This window comes from Nomascus leucogenys, chromosome 11 (genome assembly GCF_006542625.1).
Source record: "Nomascus leucogenys isolate Asia chromosome 11, Asia_NLE_v1, whole genome shotgun sequence".
Classification (NCBI taxonomy): domain Eukaryota; kingdom Metazoa; phylum Chordata; class Mammalia; order Primates; family Hylobatidae; genus Nomascus; species Nomascus leucogenys.
The window spans coordinates 71,418,729-71,427,202 of NC_044391.1; the positions used below are offsets into that span (position 1 = coordinate 71,418,729).

The following is an 8,474-nucleotide window of genomic DNA, read 5'->3' on the forward strand; positions in this document are numbered from 1 at the left end:
CTCCACATATGCACCAACAGTTGATAATTGTGTGTCTTTTTAATTTTAAACATTTTGCTAGGTGTATGATGGTATTTAATTATGGCTTTAATTTGCATATTTCCAATGACAAAGGTAAGCATCTTTTTCATGTTGTTAGTCATTTAGATACTTTTTTGTGAAGTGCTTGTGCAAATCTTTTGCTACATATTTTTCATTGTTAATGACTAGTCCATCAAGTGGCTGTATCATAAGTTATCATTTCTTATTGAAATATCAGGTAAGTTGAGAAACAATAACCAAAAGAAAACTTCTTTATGATCTGTGTGGTGGTGGACTTTGAATTGTGTGGAAATGGATGAAATACATTCTTTTAAATGTCTGATGACAAGATTTAAAATATGAAGTGTGGCACTTAATTCAGTTAATCAAATGTGATAGACATTGCTGGCTTGCCTATCCAGTATGTACTCTTCTTCCTTGCTAACAGAATCTTGAATTTGCTTGAGATAACAGTAAATAATTTAAAATACCTCCATAAATGCCCTTCCAGCTAGGGTGATCATCTAGTCCATTGGCCAATAAACTAGATCAAAAGCTACTTCATGGAAAGCTGTTTTTTCCTTGATACCTGTATCTTTCTATAAAGGACTGCTCAGCTGGCATAAGCTTTCTACTTTTAACCTGTCTTTTGTCCAGATTGTGATTCAGTGTCAAAGTGGGGCAGTCATTCGTAAGTGCTGAGCATTGTGGAGCAGGAGGGGAAAGGGGCCTTTTCTCTCAAGGGCCTTCACTATCCATACATTTCCTACCCCCAGACTCTTGTTACATTGGGTAAATAAACTCCTTACTTGGTTAAAGTACTGTAATCAGCCTCTGTTAAGTGCAAACAGACCCTGCTCTAACTAGAATATCCATTTTGCTATCCCACCTCAGGTCTCTAAGCATTCTAGTTTATCCAGTTTTGCTTTTCCATAATGAGTTAAGCTCTTGAGGAAATGCTTTACATCTATTGCATCCCTATTGTAATAATGACTGAATTAGCCATATCATAGAAAATTGCTCTACTGGGTTTTTTTTGGCAATAATACATTAAATAGTGCCCTAGAGGCTTCAAGGATTTCGTGTACCTCCCTAAATATCACATTAGCTGATAGAAAATTCCTTATGAGTTATGACTGACTTTTTTCTGATTTGATGCAGAAAAGAGAATTCTGGAAGCACATGTGGAGCATTTAATTCCAAGTTATACGTGAACTTGAGAGATGTTTTTTGTACAATTCCAAGGGTAAAGGCACAAAGCCTATAACAACACTGGCCATCTTGTTATCTGATATGTGAGAGGAATGCAGGCAATCCATCAGAACACCCCGCAAAGAGATTACATGTCTAATTTTTCTTCATCTCAGTCCCAGAGGACAAATAATAAAATTAAGTAGCTGTTTCCCCCCAAAAAGTACTAAATGAGGCTTTTAAAATCTTTTGTTTTTACCCAGTGAAACTCAGATATCACTTCTGGGAAAAATTCTTCCTGGGTTCACAAACGTACTGATAGAGAACTAAAAGGAAAGTGTAAATCGAGCAATGGCTGTGTTCCATTACAAGCATTTTAAAAGTGAATGTCAAATATATAGAAGACTAAATCATTTGATTTTCAAAGAATGTAAACTTCACCACCACCAGCTACAGCACCCCCATTCTTATTGAGAAATTTATATTAGGTAGCTAATTATGCACATAATAAGACTGTCAAAGATCATGTTGACACCTTATCCCACTTTACCATTTCAGGCTGATCCAAACCCATAATACGAATAGATGGACATTGACCAAAGAGACCAGCAGCAGAACAAAAGCATAAACAAATATGAGAGTAGGCTAATTTTACCAACTTGAGGTCAAAAGTTAAGTATTTTTAGAAGTGAGTAACTAGATGAAGTAGATGAGGAAGGTGGTATGCAGGACTGTTAATAACTGAAATTCCAAATAGAATCCAGGGAGGTTAAAGTGAAACACTTTCAATGCGATTCCTTTATGTTGTAGAGGTTAGACTCTCTTGATGACTTATGTGGCTCTGTTTTAAAGACCTCTTGAACAAAATATTTAATTGGAACAATTTATTTGCTATCAGTTCTTTTAGTGGATAGTAGATATTCCTGGTAATACTTACATTTTTCAAGTATAACAAGTATTGAGCTCTTGCTCTTGTTACATATAACAAGTATTACATATAACAAGTATTGTAGCTCTTGTTACATATAACAAGTATTATAGCTCTTGTTACAGATAACAAGTATTGTAGCTCTTGCTACAGCTGTACTTTTTGGTATGTATTAAGGATAACATTTGTTAAAAGGTCCTTGCCCTCTGATTTAAAGTCAGGCAGGAAAGTAATGCATGCAAAGCACGTAAGCAATGTGGTCTGGCTGTAGAGTATGTGAGAGGCAAACAAGGATATGAACTAATTATATTACCATTAGATCACAAAATCAGATGGTAAACACTCTAGAAGGGCAGAGATGGTGAAAATTAATGGAGGCTGGAGTTATAAGAAACTAATAAAACAATGTTTCATAGAAAAGACCCAAGTACTGTTAGACCTTAAGGAATGGGTAGAACTGAAGTTTGATTTTCAAAATCATAGAGACAGAATAAGCCACTGATTCCCCCTTCCACTAGTAAAAGCAGCCCACAGAATGAGAGAAGATATTTGCAACACATACATCTGACAAAGTACTTCATATGGTTTGGCTCTGTGTCCCCACCCAAATCTCATGTTGAATTGTAATCCTCACATGTCAGGAGCGGGGCCTTGTGGAAAGTGACTGAATCATGGGGTGGACTCCCTGCCTTGCTTTTCTTGTGATAGAGTTCTCATGAGATCTGGTTGTTTGAAAGTGTGTACCACTTCACTATTCACTCACTCTCTCTATCCTGCTCCACCATGTGAAGATTGTGCCTGCTTCTCCTTCACCTTCTGCCATGATTGTAAATTTCCTGAGGTCTCCCCAGCCATGCCTCCTGTACAGACTGTGGAACTGTGAGTCAATTAAACCTCTTCTCTTTATGAACTACTGAGTGTCAGGTAGTTCTTTATAGCAGTGTGAGAACAGACTAATACAGTACTCATTCAAAATATGTAAATAAACTACAGGACAATAGAAAAAGGGTGACAACTTGTAATAAAAGTGGGCAAAGGCTTGAATGGAAAATCTACAAAAGAGATTACAAGCCAATAACCACAGGAGAAGATGTGGAGAAATGGGAATCCTTGTGCACTCTTGGTGGGAATGTAAAATGGTACAACCAATATGGAAAATAGTAAGGTGGTTCCTCAAAAAATTAAAAATACGATTGCCATATGATCAAGAAGTATCATTTCTGGATATATAAACAGAAGAAGTGAAAGCAAGAACTCAAACAGATATGGCACACCCATGTTCACAGCAGCATTATTTCCAATAGCCAAAACGTAGAAGTAACCCAAGTGTCCATGACAGATGGATAAACAAGTGGTGGTATATACATACAATGGAATGTTATTTAGCCTTAAAAAGGAAGGCTTATATCTAGGAGTGGAAAGTGGAAATTTTCTTCCTTAAAAAGGAAGAAAATTCTAACACATGCTAAGACACGGATAAATTTTGAGGACATTATGCTTAGTGAAATAAGTCAGTCGCTAAACGACAAATATTGTATGATTCCACTTATGTGAGATACTTAGATTAGTTAAAATCATAGAGATAGTAAATAGAATGGAGGTACCAGGCCTGGAGGGAGGAGGAAGTGAATTATTGTTTAATGGGTACAGAGTTTCCGTTTAAGAAGATGAAAAGAGTTCTATATGTGTACGATGGTAATGGTAGCACAATAATGTGAATAGAATTCATTCTACTGATCTACAGATCAGTACCACTTTAAAATGGTTAAGATAGTAAGTTTTGTTATGTGTATTTTGCCACAATTGAAGTTTAACCACAATGCAATATCACTATTTACCTATTAGAATGGCAAAAATGAAAAAGAGAGAAAATACCATGTGTTACCAATCAGAACAACACATACACTGACTATTAGAAGCGTAAAATAGTACAATAATTTTGGATGATGTTTGCAGTGTCTACTGTAACTGAACATACACAAACCTAAGACTTCACAGTTCCACTCCTAGATATAAATCCAAGTAAAAATGCTGCCATGTCTTCCCTAAAAGACTGCAAGAATGTTTACAGCACAATTCATAGTAACTCCAAACTGGAAACATGCAAATGCCTATCAAAAATTGGATGGATAATAAATGTTATATTCATGCAATGGAATATTATACAGCAGTGAGAATAAACATAATGGTAACTATTTTCAACATATGAATGAAACTCACGAACATACAGTGTGTATCCTTTGGGTGGATTATTTGAAGGGTGCCCTAGAGTAGTGTTATAGTACTGTTTCTTGATCTCGGGGCTATTTATATGGATGTGTTAACTCTGGAAATTCATCAAGCTATATACCTATAACTGGTGCAATTTTCTGTATTTGTGTCATAATTAAAATGAGAAATTTTGAAATCCCAACAGTTATGTGTGTGTGCATGTGTGTTGTGTCTGTATGAGAGACAGTGAGTGAGAGAGAGAGAGAGAAAAAAAATTGGCAAACTGTTAATAAAATTCATACATAAATGCAAAGGACCTAGAATAACCAAGAAAGTGTTTCTTGAAGGACAACAGAATTGGAGGACATTTACTATTGCCTATCAAGTCTACAGTATATGTAATATTGGCACAAGGATAAACATATAGGTCAGTTGGCCCGAATAGAGACTCCAGAAATAGATCTATGTATGGTCAATCACTTTTTCAAATAGATGTCAAGGTAATGGGAGAAGATAATTTTTTCAAAAAATAGTGCTGGAACAACTGGACATCTGTGCAAAAAAAATGAACCTCTAACCTTACATCTCACTCTCCGCAAAAAATTAAAGGGGATCCTAACCTAAATGTAAGAGCTAAAATAATAATATTTCTAGAAGAAAATGAAGAAGTCTTTGTGACCTTGAATTAGGCAAAGAATTCTTAATTAGGACACAGAAAAGCGTGAATCACAAAAGAAAAAAATGATAAATTGGACCTTATCAAAAAGTTTTTAATTTCTTTCTTTATATGACAAACTCTCATACACTGATAATGGGAATGTAAAATATGGTACAGCCTTTTGGAAAACAACTTGGCAGTTTCTTAAAATTTTAAACACAAACCCACCATATGACTGAGCTATTGTACTCTTATTTATTGTGGAACTTTAAATCACATGTTTACACAAACACTTGGACAAAAAATGGTTTTAGCAGCTTTATTTGTAATAACCCCAAACTGGTAAAAAACCAAATGTCCATCAGCAGAGGTATGGGTTAGAAAACTGTGGTGTATTCATAAAATGGAATATTATTCAACAATAAAAAAAACACATCTGATACATCCAACAACAGTGAATCATGCTTAATGAAAGAAGTCAGACCACCCCCCACCACAAAAGGGCACTTACTGATAGAGCTGACCTAAGAAGCTTTGAAATGCAATATTTTGACTTGATACTACAAGGCAGACAAAACTGTATACAAACTACACTCTGGTTGGTAGATTTGTTTCTCATAGGAGCATGGTTAGCAATTCTGAAACTCTTTTACATGTTGTGTTTTCTAAGGCTGCTGTAACAAATTACCACAGACTTGGTGGCATAAAGCAAGAGAAATTTAATCTTTCATAGTTCTTGAAAACCGGAAGTCCAAAATCAAGGTGTTGTCAGAGTCGCCGTTATCTCTGAAGTCTCTAGGGGAGAATCCTTTGTGTCTTCCAGCTCCTGGTGACTTCAGGTGTTCCTTGACTTGTGGCTGCTTCACTACAGTCTCTGCCTCTGTCTTTACCTGGTCTTCTCCTCTTGCCTCTATGTTTCTCTTCTCTGCGTCTCTTATAAGGATACTTGTCATTGGATTTAGGACCCACCGGGATAATCTAATGTAAATGAATCTTGAGATGCTTGATTATGTCTGTGAAGACCCCTTTTCTAAATAAGGTGACATTCACAGCTTCCAGTGGTTAAGACATAGGCATATATTTTTGAGGATCACCAATCAACCTAATACACACGTGTATAAAACTTGAATAAGTGCTTTGCAAACACTGTCACTGCCCAGAGCCCCCGACACCAGCCATAGTCGACCCCACCATGCTCTTTGACATCACTGTCAGTGGCGAGCCCTTGGGTCACATTTCCTTAGATCCATTTGCAGACAAAGCTATTAATACAAAGACAGCAGAAAACTTTCATGCTCTGAGCACTGGAGAGAAAGATTTGGTTATTAAGAGTTCTTGCTTTCACAGTATTATTCCAGGATTTATGTGCCTGGGTGGTGATTTCACATGCCATAATGGCACTGGTAGAAAGTCCATCTATGGGGAGAAATTTGATGATAAGAGTGTCATCCTGAAGTTTACCGGTTCTGGCATCTTGTCCATGGCAAATGCTATACTCAACACAAATGGTTCCCATTTTTTCATTTGCACTGCAAAGACTGAGTGGTTGGAAGGCAAGCATGTGGTCTTCAGCAAGGTGAAAGAGGGCATGAATAAGGTGGAAGCCATGGAATGCTTTGGGTCCAGGAATGGCAAGACCAGCAAGAAGATCATTGCTGACTGTGGAAAACGCTAATAAATTTGAATCGTGTTTTATGTTAACTATAAGAGAATTGCTTCTGTAGCTCAGGAGAGCACCCCTCCAACCTATTTGCTCACAGTATCCTATAATCGTTGTGCTATCTCTGCTATTCTTTAGGTTCCATATTTCCCTTATTCCCTTCCATGTCTAGCTGGATTACAGAGTTACATTTATGATCATGAAATAAAAACTAAATAACAAAAAATAAAAATTGAATAAGAAAATATATGGTAAATAATGAGATCCAGGTTTCTCACTGACATGAGAAAGAAGTTACAAATAAGAGTGAAAGGTTAGAATGACCCCTGTGGTGCTGGATTAGAGTCACATTTATCAGCATGAATTTATATTAATATGTATACAGATACATGAGCATAAATACAGGTATTGTAGATACCTGGGTTAGTATACATACATATATCTCCTACCTCTGTTCACTAACAGAAGCTGAAGCAATGACACTCAAGTAGTAACAAGTACACATACTACTTAGATCTTTATTTCTAAATACCTTTTTGTTTGTTTGTTTGTTTGTTTGTTTGAGACGGAGTCTCGCTCTATCGCCCAGGCTGTAGTGCAGTGGCGCGATCTTGGCTCACTGCAACCTCCGCCTCCCAGATTCAAGCAATTCTGCCTCAGCCTCCCGAGTAGCTTGGATTACAGGCACACGCCACCACGCCCTGCTAACTTTTGTATTTTTAGTAGAGACAGGGTTTCACCATGTTGGCCAGGGTCTCAAACTCGTGACTTCAAGTGATCCACCCGCTTCGGCCTCCCAAATCTAAATACCTTTTTCCAACAAACAGAACCAGTGCTCCTTAAAGAAATAGTTGTTTCTAGATCTAGAGCAGAGTAAATACAATATGAGCCTGGAGCATCTTATAGTGCCAGAAAGGAAGTGTCCAGAAAAAAACTCTATAGAGATGGAAATTAGATTAGTGAATGCCTATGGCTGAGATTGAGAATGGGAAAATGACTGCAAATGAAGATGAGGCTTCCTTTCAGGATGGTGGAAGTATTCTAAAATTAGCTTGTCCTATTAGTTTTACAACTCTGTAAATATACTAAAATTCATATTGATACCATGTACCACTTGATGTGATGAGTATGAAAGTTGAACATGTGCATACACGTCAATAAATTTTATGGTATATAAATTATACCTCAACAAAGCTGATTAAGAAGAAAGTGCTCTATAAAACAAACAAAAAAAAGGCCAGGCACAGTGGCTCACAGCTGTAATCCCAGCACTTTGGGAGGCCAAGGCGGGGGGATCATGACATCAGGAGATCAAGACCATCCTGGCTAACACAGTGAAATCTCCATCTCTACCAAAAATACAAAAAATTAGCCAGGCGTGGTGGCACACACCTGTAGTCCCAGCTACTTGGGAGGCTGAGGCAGGAGAATCGCTTGAACCTGGGAGGTGGAGGTTGCAGTGAGCCAAGATAGTGCCACTGCACTCCAGCCTGGGCAACAAAGCGAGTTTCCGTCTCAAAAAAAAAAAAAGACAGAAAAAAAAAGAATGATATATATTGAAGACACACAAGAACCAACTGAAAGTGCTACCAATGTCCAAAGTTGGAACAATTTGAGCAACAAATTAATGGTAGTATTGGATTAAGGCCACAAAATAGAATCTTCATGATATTCATGACTCCATACTGACATACATACATACATACATAAATGGGTAAGAAGGACAAATCTTCCCTACAGAAGAATTGCAAGTACTAAATATAGAAGGAATGAGAGAAATAGAAAATCACCATTAGAACATCACA

At 37.1% G+C, this 8,474-nt stretch overlaps 1 pseudogene; it reads left to right on the top strand.

Annotated features, from left to right (window-relative positions):
* The first annotated feature begins 1,797 nt into the window (after nt 1-1,797).
* Nucleotides 1,798-6,684, top strand: LOC100590129 (annotated as a pseudogene).
* Nucleotides 6,685-8,474: the final 1,790 nt, after the last annotated feature.